We start from the raw sequence: 13,992 nt of genomic DNA, 5'->3' as shown, positions 1-13,992 counted from the left end.
CAAACACAAAAGCCAGACCAACATGGAAATGTGCTGCTGCTCCTGAGGGTAACTCCTGAATAGAAATATCTGGCAGCCGGGAGGAAAGTTTCTGGAGAACCAGCTGTGAGGTCAAACAAGAATTACTGAGGAAGGGAGTGGATCTGGTGTGTGGGAGGCAGTACAAAATTGGTATTGTTTTCAAGTGAACCACCGCGAGATTAACTTTGAATGGAATTAAACTCCACAGTACACCAAAGAGCAAGAAGGATTTTAGAGCCGCTGCTCTCTCTTTGGGTGCTTTTAGAGATGCATACATGCACATGTGTGTACGTACACGCAGATACGGTTTTTCTTCTCCACATGCAGGGACTTGTCCCTCCCCTAAGGAAGCGATGGGCAGAACTCTTCCCAAGCTTCCCTGTGAAATCTGCTCTCCTTCAGGAACCTTTGCACTTCCCGGGGTCAGTGTGAGCACTTCCAGCACTGCCATCCCACTTTGATTTGCTGCCACTGCCACAAGCCCGGGTCATGCTTTGCCTAAAGGCAGCAGGGTCAGTTCACTGCATGGGATAAATCCATCACAGAGGCTTTCCAGAGGATCCCAGGCCCTAATCTGCTTTGATTCCCAGTGCCCACGACAGCCCTGAGCTCACCAGGACTGGCTCCCACTATAAAGTGCCTTCTTTAAAAGGAATACGTTCGGATGTTTCTAGTTACTTTGACTTTGTTCTTTCACAGCATTTTAATTAGTTACAATTCTAATAATTGCAATATTCTTAAATGTTGCAATTATTCTTCTCTCAGGGTTTGGCAATTAAAGCTCAGAAAGCAGTGCTACTTACCTGATTGTTACTAAAAAATTTAACATGTCCTGTATCTGCAGCTTCCATCTGTTCCAGATAAGATAAAGCAGGGGAACAAGATTTCCTTAGAAGGAAGCTGGACCCAATTAAGAAATTGTATATTAGTTTTCTCTAACAAGTGGGAAAAAAAATACCCAAAAATATTTCCCTAGCAGTATTTTTCAAGATCCCCTCCTAATCCAAAAGCAGATATGTAAATAAGGCTTGTATGTCAAGACCTCATGCACTCAATTTTAAGTCTTAAAAAGGTTCAAGGAAAAAAAAAAAACCAAACACTTCAGATGTCTTCCATTTTCCCTTTCATTCCTTTCCATCCTCAGTTCTGGTACCAGAATCATGTTTTCAGATTCAAACTTCCAAGTGTACTTCTAAACTATAAAAAAGGAGGACAAGGGCAGAGAAGAGGACGCTTAATTTATTATCTTTTCACATTAGAGTTACAGGGAACGTTAATGATATACCAAGCTATAAACCCTGTAGCTGGTACTGTATTAATCATCTGTCCACATGAGAACTCAGATAAATATATAATCCTATTTCTGCATTGCAGATTTTATATGTGCCTTCCTCAGATCGCTGCTTCTTTTTTTTCATTATTTTGCAAACATTGCTGAAGGGGAGAATCCATCCCAAGGTAGGGAACGGCATCCTAACTGTACTTGCTTCAACTGAACAGCCACATTAAGATTTATTAGAAGATAACCAAAGCGATGGGCAGGAACTCAAGCTTTGCAGCAGGGCCTCTTTATTTCTCTTTTTTTTTTTTTAACAGTCTGAGCACAGTTTGTCTCTCTTAACACATTCTCCCTTCTCCAAGGTCAAGTCTGTTGCCAGCCACAGGCAACAGCTGGCCCACCCAGGCTTCCCCCAGCTTGGGGATGAGCCAGGTCCCACCTGCATATCCAAAACACTTCATTGCAGACAAGCTCCAGCGGTCCCTATCCATGTCACCTCTTGTCAGGCCACATATTCCTGGAAAAAATACATATTCCGCCTTTTTGCATTCCCACTTCAGCCCAAGCATGTAAATAAATCCAACCCCTCCACATTCTGTACCTATCTCTAATATGTAGGCACCGCACAGGACAGACAGAGATACCCAGTCCCATTTTGGATGAACCGAAGCAAGATTTAAAATCAAATAAACCAAAGCCAACAGCAAACTCACCAACAGGGATAACAAGCACTCAGCATAAAACACCACCTCAAAACCTCTTTGCTCCGAAGGGGGGTTCTTGATGCTGCAATGGAAATACGAGGGCAGGGCTTCCCTGTTCCTTCAGGTCAGCCCAAGGCACACAGGGCAGCGCTTGAGCCTTTCTCCTCCGTGCCAGGAGTTCTGTCCTGCCTGGTGCAGAGTGGTGCAGTGTGGGGATGAGAGAGGCACCAAATGCTCGGTAAGAGCCATGAAAATAACCTGCAGAGCCAAGAGCTTGTCCCCAAGAAAGATGTGTGGGAATTGGGCACCTCATTCCTCCTGTAATCCTCTCACTCCAACAGTTTGTTTTCCTGGCATTTTCAGCCATCTTATTCAGCACTGCTGATTTAGCAGTACCATTTTATCCTGCAGTTCTCTGCATAACAATCACCACGACAGCATTACAGAGACAACCAGTCCTACCATAATGCAAATGTCCTCCATGGGTACTGCAACAATTTGCATTGCATCCCACGAACTGTCTGCAATTCTTCTTGGAATTTCCCAGGTTAACTCAACTACTCATAAATAGGTATTGCTTCAAGCACCAGGGGAGGGAGGATGACAACCTCGTGTCATTGAGAAAAACAGCACAAAATCATCATTGCATTGTAATTGCGTTTTGCTGTTCTCTTGATATCAAACATTATTTGGAGGTATTTTTAGAACAACGTGCAAAATGTTCATTACAATGCAAGCAGAGGAACGGGACATGGGAAGCCTGCAGTGCAAATTGAGCAAATTGAATAGCTGTCCTCAGCCAGGACAACAGCTTCTTCTCAAACTGACTTACAGAGGACGCAGATCAATGCTGCCTCCCGACATCTGGGATTGCACATTTCCCAAGGAGACTGGGACAGTTTATTAGGGACACTGTTCCCTTCCAATTACCTGTGTGACACAAGGTGTACCGCTGTGAAAGACAAGTCAGATCAGCAGCAGAGCATTTTATTGTGCTTCATCAGCACCCGGGGGGTTGCCAAGGTTAGTGAGATGCTGAGCATGACCATTGCAACGAATTCATCCAGCCCCAAGATAAAGAGTGTACGTGCCAGAGAGCCACCACCGCTCTGAGAAGCATCACTCTTTCCTCAAGGCCCACTGAGGCACGGAAAGGTGCTGAATGAAGAGTGTGGCTGGCAGGACCTGTGCTTGGAAGGCTGAGGCAGGATGGAGATCCCCTCATTCCAGCCACAGGTGACAGATGGTTTCAGTGCAGAGTGCAACAGACCCCAGAAGGCACGTGAGGCTGTAAAGATGTCCCAGACTCTCCTGCATGAGCCTGGTCCTTGCTGGTTCCAGCCTCACTGGGGTGGCTGCAGGTTTTGAGGATACCTGGACTAAAAACAGTGGAGCATGGAATTAGTGCAGAGGGATGAGACAGCACCACCAAAGGGACTGATCAGGGCAGGGGTTCTGCCCACCCTACTGAGATTTGGAAAAATGAGGCCCCTTGACCTCCAGAAGGAAGACGAGGCTGGACAAAGAAGTGGCCTCTGAGAAAACAAGGGTACCCAGGATAAAAAAAGTGGAGATTGGACAGAAGACCAAGGGGCATTTGGAAAGACAAATAAGGGGAGACCCTGGAATTCTGAGATGCATGGAGACAAAAGCCGGGGAAATGCCTAGCTAGGGCAGCCTCTGTGTGAGATCAAGTAGGGTAAAAGCCCAAAACTTGTTGGATCTTCAATAAACTCCATCAATCCCAGTGTGGGCTGTCATTCCCTGCCTCACCGGTGACAGCTGGTGGGAATGGTCATATGAGGCTTTAGCTGGGGGATGCAAGAGGAAGAATCCCAAATCCTGTTTAAAATGCTGAATCTCATCCAAAGTCTACATGGATTTATGCTGTGGAACACAACCCAAACCAAAGCACAGAAGATAACCTATCAGACTAAGACAGCGCTTGTCTAAGTAAAAATCTCCTCAGATGGAGTGCGTACATGAGCAGTGTTGTTTTCTTCAATTGCCCAACTAATTTCCAGAGGTCAGGAGCTGGGAAGGTCAGTGAACTGGACAGGCGAGGACTACAGAAATAGCTCTTTGCCCAGCATCTCACAGATAAGCATCTTCCTTATCCTGTTTCCTCATTCTGTGAGACAGATTTTTCAGCAAGATCCAAATCAGGTTGGGCTAAATCTCATTTTATTTTTAATTCATTTCATATGGTTTTATTTTTAACTCACTTTAATTGAAATGCAGCGAATTAAATTATCAATTGAAATTACTTCATCAGCTGTGAGTCTTCATTCTTTAATATATAAAATAAGCTCTTAGTAAATCTGAATCACTGATTTTTCCTGTTTCATCCTCAAGCCCTGGGATGCCGATGCAATGCATTGGGCATTCAATATCGCAAATTCCACACTCTTGACCATAAACGTATTTGGGAACTTGACCAATTTTTGGCATTTTTTAATAACACAGCACTTCAATTCTGGGCTAAATCTTGAAATTGCAGTTCCAGCTCTAATAGTCTCCTTCCAAGGGATTTCTTTCGATGCAAGAGCCAAGAGTTGTATTACGGCAGGGATGAAGGAACAGAGCACCCTGTGCAAGGGTACAGACTGGGCAAATGGGGAGGAGTGGTTGTGCCACCAGATGGATGAGCTGCCTCTCGGAGGGAGAAACGGGCCAGGAGGAATCCCAGGATGGCTGAAGAAAGGGAAAGGCAAACTTGTGCCCCTAAGGCAGGACAGGCTGGGGGCCAGCTGGCTGGGAAGCAGCTCTGCAGAAAAGGCCTTGGGGTTCCTGTTAGACCCAAAGCTGAGCAGGAGCCAGCAGCGTGTTCTCACAGCACAGGGCTGCCTCGCTTCCCACCAGCACTGCTGGGACATCCCAGTGCCCATCCCACCTGGGCTGGGCTCCCCGGACAACAGGGACCTGGACTTCCTGGAGAGAGTCCTCCAAAGGCAGGCAGAGGTGAGGAAAGGACTGGAGCACCTGCATGCAGGTAGGTGGTTCAGAGAACAGGGACTGCTCAGCCTGGAGAGCAGAAGGCTCAGGGGGACCCCATCAACAAACAGCTGATGGGAGAAAGTGAGGAAGATGGACCCAGACTCTTTTCGGCGGTGTCCGGTGAAAGGCAAAAAGGCAAGGAGAGCCAAGGTAGAAAATTCCATTTAAAGGTCAAAAGCTGTGAGGGTGTCCAAACCCTGGGACAGGTGCCCCAGAGAGGTTGTGAATTCTCCATCCTTGGGGAAGCTGAAAACCTGATGGACATTGCCCTGCTATAGGTGACTCCACTCGGAGCAGGAGAGGTTGGGCTGGACCATCTCCAGAGGCACTTGCCAACCTCAACTATTCTGTGCCTCTGAAATCAGCTGCTTTCTCCGGCCATTTCACCTTCACCATGTGGGCAAAGGAGACAAAAGAAAAAAAAAAAAAAAAAAAAGCACAAACTCTTCTGTAGGAATCCCAGATTTACTGCTGCTCCTCTTCTCTCTTTTCCCATTAACCGTTTCTAGGGTTCTCTGAGAGCCTGGTGCACAATCCTCAGATGCTTTAACAGTGCCATGTGTTTTAAAAACAAGGAAAAACATGCACCAGCAGGGTGAACTTGTTCATACATGGTGTGGTAGAAGAGAAGTATTTTGTAACTTGGCTACCATTTCCCAACTCTGCCAACTCTGGTACCTAAGCATGAATTTCACATCCCTTCCGAGGCTCCGTATTGCACTTGTCTGCAGCGGTCGGAGGAAACGTGTCCTGCCTTTTACAGAGCTGACCACCTCTTCAATTTATTAAAATATGCCCATTCCCAACCCTTCTCTTATACACAGGTTCTTTTTCCTCAACTGCAAATCTCCAGGTTTATTGCAAAACCCAAGGTTATTTACACAACAGCAAAACCATGCTTTTTAACCTAAATATGAGTAAAACCAGTCAAATTTGAACCAAAACCCTACAGCTCTTAAAATTGCACTGTATCCTTCCATTTCCTACAGAAGGGCACCAAACTTTCAAACAAAGGTTATAATAAAATCCTGTTGGCGCTCCCCATTGTTTCACAGGTGAAATTAAAGCCTATACATTTACATAACTTCCACAACACCCTTTATTTATCTCTGTTAGCACACAGAAAACCATCCAGCATGCAGAGCATAACCTACCTAAGAGAGAAAGGCTGTTCTCTTATGCAACTGCTCCACTAAGGATCTGTTACCTTGGGGAGCCGGGGAAGGATGGATCCCGTGGAGCAGCATCCCTGCTGGGCACGGTGCAGGGCGGCCGGGGCGGCCCTGGTGCCAGCTGGACTGCAGGGGCTGCGGGGGCTCCGGAGCTATCCTGGCACACGGAGGGAGCTCTGCTGCTCCACCGGCTCCATTTGGAGCGGAGTCATCGCTCGCTGCCTGCCTCAGCATGAGAAGGATCCCATAGAGGGGCTGGCTGAAGCTTTAGCATCACATTTTTAATATCTAAATCTGACAAAAACACCTCTCAAATCCTTAACTGGTTTTGTGTGTTATTTTTTTTAACCCCTTTTTTAACTGGCACATTAAAATTAATCAGAAATGTGTGATTTTAATCATGGGCAGGGGGGGAGGTTAACATTTGATCAGATAATGTATAATCTGAACACAATTAATCAGAGCAGTACTTGCTAAATTCCAGGGAACTGTAACATCCTTCACTGTGTCTCCTTGAAAACAGAATGAAAAAACCTGGCAAAAGGCAGCTTATTCTCTACGAGGCTTCCCAGGCAGGTTAATCAAACGAACCACTCTCTCCCCCTCAGAATACGATTTTACAGTGCGACCTATAAAAGTATCTCCATTTCTGAGAGGAGGTGGGGTCCACTTAGAGAACCCCCACTGCTGGAGTCCTACTGCAGTGCAATGGGCTCTCAGTGAGTGGGAGAGGGAGATACAAGGTCAAGGCTTCTCCATGTATTCCGAAATGTAAAAAGGAATTACTACGTACATAACTGGCATTTGACAAATGTGAGCTGCAGGATGGAAATGAAGGGGAAGAAAAAACAAACAAACAAACAAAAAAAAAAAAACCAAAACAAAACCCACACCACTTTTAACATTTTAATTTTCACATGTTAGCAGGATGTATGCTCACAGTAGCTGTATTCAGACAGGAAGAAATATAAATATATATTTAGTAGAATTCAAAAAATGTTGCGTCCCTAATCCAACAGCACTGGGAAAGATAAGCTGTATGTTTTAAATACTGGGCAAAGACGAAAAGGGAAAAGAAAATATTTCCAAACTGTTTCCTAGATACATGGTATGAAATTTAAAAGGAAAAAAAACACTCCTAAAAGTGTTTTCATGGCAGCTGTTAGAAGAACAGTATGATACCTAGTTCATCATTACCACATCTTCTGCAACCTGGAATCCTGCTGGGAAGCATGAAACTCTTCCAAGCTCTTCCAATATACATGCATGCAACCTTTTTATATATGCAGAAAGCATTAGGAATATCATGCAGTTTTGATTTGCAGTGGAGAAGAAAATTGACCTTTTCCATGGAAATGAATGTATATTTAGTACTGATGCAGGCCGAAATCAATTCTCTATAGAAATGAAGACAGATACACAAAAAGGATGAAAAGAGGGCACCCAGAGGAAAAAAAAAAAAAAAAAAAAAAAAAAAAAAAAAAAAAAAAAAAGAAACCCCTTCATGCTGCCTTGCTCCACACAACTTATTATTATTTTATTGCCTTCTTCGCAAACTTACTCATTTTACCAGCACTAAAGGGAGAATATGAACCACCTCTTCACAGGTAGCAATTTGGATTAAAATGAGAGGAGCACGAACAAAGTAAAAGCTGTCTGTGATCAAAGACCTGCTGGATACCTGAGTCAAACAGTTATTCCAGAGCAAGGTACAAGAGCCAGTCATGCATATGGATAACCTCTCACAAATTAAATGCTAATCAGGAATGCATCTCAGCAGTAAAAAAAAAAAAAACATGTGGACTATGAAGTCAATCCATAATCCTTTTTCTAAGCAAATACTAACAAGCAACTCTCGTTATCAATTTCATACCACAAGTATCCGACACCGACCTCAAATCCCAGCAGTGGAAGTGCAATTTTCCCGTATTAAACCTGCCAGCTCTCCTCCAGACATCCCAACTTGTGTAATATCCCTGCAATCCTTCCCCAGCCCCATAACAGAAAGCGATCGGGGGCGGGGAGGGGAGGTCAAAGGATCAGAAACCCCGAGGAGCACGCAGCCCTTGGGATGTAAAACCAAGCGGTTCATGCTGAAAGCAGAGCTCTTTGAGCCGCTTCAATACTCACCTTGCAGAAGGAATGGGGAGCGCCGAGCTAAGCATCTCCTCGTGGCTGCCTCCGAGCCCCAGCACTGCCCACAGCCATGGCCTCGGCAGCCCTGGGAACGCCGTGCGATGCTCAGGGAAGTGTCCCGGCTCGGATAGGATGAGCTAAAGTCAGGGATTGGGAGGCTGGGGCAGAGCTCGGCTGCTGCCCGGAGCGCAGGAGCTGCCAGCGCCGCAGGCGCGGATTGAACGCACAGAATCTCCCTTTACATAATCGGAAATGACTCCCGTAATCTTGTGTTTTTCTCTCAAGGCGTTGGACGCCTCACGAGCAGCCAAAAGAATGCAGCGTTCGGTGGATTTGGAGCTGATTCTTCTTTTGATTAAATAAATAAATAAATAAGAATTAAAGTCTATCTGTCAGAATTCTTAATCGTTATACCATACCTCTCAGGAAAACCTTTCCCTATCTTGCCATGACAAACGCTGTGTGTGGTTGAAAGGAATTACAGAAAATTCCCAGTCCCTTCTCTTCCCTCAGTCATTATTTTCTAGTCCATCTCAATACAAAGGCAATGTTTGGGATTTTTAACCTTCGTGCCCTTTACTTTCAAGCGAGCGCACTGAAAAACTATGAACAGCTCTATAAAGGAACCCAGCTGAGGATTACAGATTTTCCTACATTAAATAGCTTTGCCTATCATAAGAGAACATTAAAGTTAGAAAAATACAACAGTCAAAGTGTACTGCTCACATTTTAGAGAAATGTGAGCTTCTGAAAGAGAAAAAAAAAAAAAAAAAAAAAAAAAAAAAAGGCACGTCCAATTCCTTACCAGCAATGATAAAAGCAAAATCCCATCCACGTGTTTTCCTCATCACTAAAGAACTGATTTAATCAAAATCAAACCCATAACGTTTCAAAAACAACAAGATCATGCTGAATTCTCAACCTACCGAAGCTCAGCGCACGCTCTCTGATGCAAGGGAGCCTTTTAGCTATGCAGTTTCTCTTTGACCTTACAGAACAATCTTCACCAGTCGCAGCATTACCTTTGCAGAGATTCCCAGGGCACGAACCAAACCCTATCGCATCACCCAGTCCCCACACCATCCTCCCATCAAGCGCGCGCCTTTCCCGGCAGCAAAAATGCCGAATAAACCAACTCAGAATGGAAAGGGGGCAGACATGTAATTATTATTATTTATTATTATTATCACCACCACCGCCATCACTATTGCTCTCATGCTGTGGATGTCGCTACTTACTTGGCTAAGACATCCTCCCCAGCGCAGCCTGCTCCCGGCTAGCGGGCGGAGGGCTCAGGGCTCGGCATGGGCGCGGGCAGGCGCGCAGCGGCCGCGGAGCCGCTCTGCGGAGCGCACAGACCGTACCACCGCCGCGGCAGCGCCGGGGAGGCAGCGCCCGCAGCATCCCCGCACCGCCACCGCGGGGACACCGCCCGCACCGCCACCGCCACCGCGGGGACACCGCCGCAGCGGGGACGGGGAGCGACCGAAAAAAAAAAAAAAGAAAAAAGAAAAAAAAAAAAAAAGGGGGGGGGGGGGGGAAGAAAAGGACTGAACCACCATGTTTGTTGTTTGCGATTTTTTTTTTTTTTTTTTTTAATGCTTCCCCCTGGGATAATGACAAAAACGGAAGATGGCAAGCGACCAGGAATATGCCACTTACTCAGAAACGGGAGAAAGCTTCAAGGACAAGGATTGTCACTGTCGCTGGAGGAGGAAAAGGGAGGGGGGGACGAGAGGTTGTGGAGGAAAGCATCCCCGGCGCCCCGAGCAGGCGCAGGATGCGGCGGGGATGGAGCCCGCAGTGTCCGGTGATGCTCGGGCTGTGCCCGCTGATGACAGCCCGGCACGGCGGCGTGTCCGTGCTGCAAATTACTTCATAATCACCCTCCGCAAAGATCCGGCTCGCTCGCCCTCCCCTGCTCTTTCTGTTTATGTAAGAACAATGGGGATTCTAAGGAAAATGGGGGGGGTGGGGGAGGGGGGGGCAGGAGGTGGAATTAAAAATAAAAAAATAATAAAAAGCAGCCTTGCAGCGCTGCGGGGTTTGTGTGGTGTTTGTGTCCCTGCCATGCCTGCCAGAAATCCAAAACCGTGCAGGAGGAACGGCGAAATATCCCCGTTTAATCTGATCTGGTCACATCAGCGTGTGCTGTAAAATCACACACACATGCCAGAGCAGCTCTCTGCCCTTCTCTTCCTCACAGCCCTGCACTTCGGGGAATCACTGCATTCTATCTACAGCTTCTCGCCATCCATCCTGAGTTATTATGTAGCTGTTATTTTCAATTATTAGCACGTGAAGGATTCAGAAGTGTAAAAGGCTTTTCCAATGGAATACCGTGCCATGGCAGTGCAAAGCAAACCCAAACACCAAAAACAAGACAGAGACATCATCCCTTTGAAAAGTAGAACATTTTCTGTGTAATAGTCTATTTTTTCAAAGGAAACTGTGATCAGTACGTGTACCATGTCCAAACTACAACTTCAAATTTCCTACCTCAAACCATTCAATCCTGGGAGTGACTGAACACAAGAAAATACCTCTCTCTCTTTTTTTTTTTTTTTTTTTTTTTTTTTTTTTTTTTTTTAAGGTGAAGAACATGTAAAACGGTGCATATAAAAGCTGGGATGTGTTTTGTAGCATCCTAGGACAGCAGTGGCTCATGGCTTGCCTGTGCCTTGGCCAGGATGGGCAGGAGCACACCTCCCTGAGCAATAATAGGAGTAGCTGTGCTGATGCTCTGTCATCCTGCCTTACTCGCTGCTCAGAATATCAATTCAGCCAGTTAAACCAAAAGTCTGCACTGCACCAAAATGGAAGCTATTTAAAAAAAAAAAAAAAAAAAAAAAAAAAGGTGCTGGGATCATTGATCAGGAGTTTTGTCTATGCTGATCAATTTTTTCTTAACGAAGTAAAATGTAAATCAGGACTAGGATCAATGCGGAATTTTCTCATGTGAGACTGCCTTTATCATTAGGAAGCTACAGGCAATTACATGCATGCCAGGACACCAGATGCAGTGACTTTGGGTTAGATTAAGCAGGGAGACGTGTCCCCTTTTCAGAACAAGTTTTCAGTACAAACTGCAGCCGTTAGGAGTTTGTAGCGCAGCTCAGACTGAATCCTAGCACTGAACAAAGCAGTGCTTGAGTTAAACGCCTCGTGCTGAGGTCCCAGACCCATAAATGTTGGTGACCTCTGCTGCTCTGTCAGAAAAGCAGGAAGATACTGAGACATCTGCAATTATCTGGCTACTGACATTCCTTTTTATTTTGGTATAATTTTTAAAGATGATTTGAAAAGCAATAGAATGTTGATTGACACAGTACCAAAATACATTAAAGAAGACTTTTTTTCTTACACTGTCTTTCCTGAAAGAAGAGAGGAATAGCTTAACGAAATTCAACACAGCCCAAAAATTTTGTTCCACACATTTGGCTGTTGCCAGTTTGATGAGTGCTGCTCTCAAAGGCTTTCTGTCATACTACAGAAACTTCAGGCCAGAGACAGAATCATAAGGCCTATATCAGAAAAAAACTCTATTTTTTATTTTTCATTAACAGAATAGGCAAGGGAATAAGAGGAGAAAAATAACAGCAACAACAAAATGTTCAAAAGGGAAAGAAAACCTTTGTTTGAACATTTCATTGTATAGCAAATCCAACCAACTTGGACTTGAATATTCCCAGTCCTCACTCACTGCAGGCCCCTGAAGCACCAAAGCACATGGGGAGACGGACAAGCCAGGAAGACTTTTGGAGGTTTGTTTGGAGCCTGCTCACAGGGATTGTGTTGGTTCTACCTCCACCACAATGCTGCCATCCTGCAGCCAAGGCCAAGCCTTAGTGTGATCTCCATCCTCGAGGATGCAGATTCTGGGGCGGGAGTTGGATTCATGCACCACGCTGGAGCCTGCCCTGGGTGCGCATCAAGGAGCTCAGAATAAAGAGCCAACCTTGTGTTTGCCCTCATTTAAAGCTCCCAAGGGAAAAGTCCTCAGAAATGGCCCAAACCTGAGCCCCAGCACTGCTGAGGCAGGGCCAAGAGTTCTCTGGTTCAAGGGTGACACCTGCTCACTGCCCCCAAAATTACAAGACCACAATCCCAGGGAATACCTGCTACCCAGAGCAGGTACCCTCCAACCAGAGCTAAAAATAGCAATTCTACCCTCAAAAACTGGGCCAGCCAGTAAACAGCGCCTCTAGGAACACTCTGAGGGGTTTATTATTATTACTTTTTGGACACAACAGTGAGAATATTAACATTTTCCAACCCGGCTTCCAGCACGTGCAGCTCAAAATGGCCGCAAAGTTGGCTGCTGCTTTTTTGAGATATTTCATCATCAAATTTAATAGCAGAGCCCTGCAAAGCAAGACACCATCTGAAATGAGGGTTTGTCAGTGCATCTTCATGCCTATTAAAGCACCCAGCAGCATGTTATTTAGCTCTGACAGAAAAACAATTTAACACCTTAACTTGGGGGCAAGGAATGGAAATGGAGCAGAAAAACGGAATGGAAAATAGAAAGATGCTCTTTGGAACTAAGTTTAAAAAACAAGACAATGTTTATGGGATATAGAAGGAACGAGACTTTAGCTGCTGAGCTTGAACTGCGACTTGAAAAAATTGTTTCCCCAGTAAAACTTCAACTGACAATTTATATTTGGAGGCAAAGAACCTAACTAACTTCTTTGGAGAAAATTTCAATTCCATATGTGCTGGTGATAGACATCACAAGCACATTTCAAGGTCTTTATGAGATAATTAATGACAGGAAACACAGGAACATAATTTTAATTCCTCTTCCAGGATCTTGGGGACCAAGACCTCCTTTCCAGTGAAGTTATCCAATCAGAGGAACGGCACTGGAAAGCAGCAGCAGATTTCTAATATTTTCCTAATCACAACCCAGATACTTAAACTAGAACAGCAGACTGGCAGCCTCTCATATTTTTCAGTCTCATTTGCTAGGTTTTTAAAAATAAGAATTAAATCTGTTTTCAGATTCAGCGTCTCTCCAGTTTGGGGACATAGAGCAGTAATATTTCTGCGAGGAAACAGCTTGCGCTCCCAAACTGCACAAACATGTTGTTATCCTGGGAAGCAACACGACCTAATAAAAGGAGGAGTGGAGGAGAGGGACCTCAGAACAGCCACTTTCAAGGACTTGCCCTGCTGTTTCCTGACTGGGAGATGTTAGTAGGTCACTTGATCCCACTGTGCTTCAATGTCCCTAACTATAAAATCAGTGTATTCACAAGTTTAAATCACAGTGCTTCGGAGCTGGTGGCTTGATTAACTCTTCCCTGCCCTTCCCTGGGGGAAAGGTGCTGGGCACATCTGGCTGTGCTGTGGGAAGTTCTGGAGCTAATCCAGGCACAGGGCTCAGACTGGGAAAGCCCCAGAGCTCCCAACCGTTTGCTGTGTGATTTAAACCTCAGAAGCTCACGGTTGCCTTGAACTCTCTATTTTATCTGCCACACTTTTCCTGTACAAATTGCCACTTGCTCTGACCGATAAATTATTGCAGCTCCAATCAGCTTACTTCCTTGACTGGCATCCCAACCTTCTCAATATCTGAAAGGAAAACAACCAGCCAGCCAGAACTGCAGTTCCTCCCTCTCCTTCAATCTCCACCATCTGATATCGACAGATATCCCAGTTTTTCTTCTTCCACCGT

At 45.3% G+C, this 13,992-nt stretch overlaps 1 protein-coding gene across 9 annotated transcripts in view; it reads right to left on the bottom strand.

Moving 5' to 3' along the window:
- Positions 1-13,992, bottom strand: part of ATP2B2 (ATPase plasma membrane Ca2+ transporting 2) — a 393,065-nt gene that overhangs the window by 208,442 nt on the left and 170,631 nt on the right. For 3 of the 9 annotated variants that reach the window (XM_040076438.1, XM_040076444.1, XM_040076441.2), the window contains exon 1: positions 9,548-9,678. The exons of 4 other annotated variants lie outside the window; for them this stretch is intronic. The gene's annotated coding sequence lies outside the window, so the exon portion shown is untranslated. Of the gene's footprint in view, positions 1-8,303; positions 8,658-9,235; positions 9,399-9,547; positions 9,679-13,992 lie in introns of those variants that run through there. 2 more of the 9 variants (XM_040076443.2, XM_040076446.2) reach the window with 2 other exon arrangements.

This window comes from Hirundo rustica, chromosome 12, assembly GCF_015227805.2.
Source record: "Hirundo rustica isolate bHirRus1 chromosome 12, bHirRus1.pri.v3, whole genome shotgun sequence".
NCBI lineage: Eukaryota > Metazoa > Chordata > Aves > Passeriformes > Hirundinidae > Hirundo > Hirundo rustica.
The sequence above is the reverse complement of the archived record's forward strand: the minus strand, read 5'-3'. Positions and strand labels throughout refer to the sequence as shown.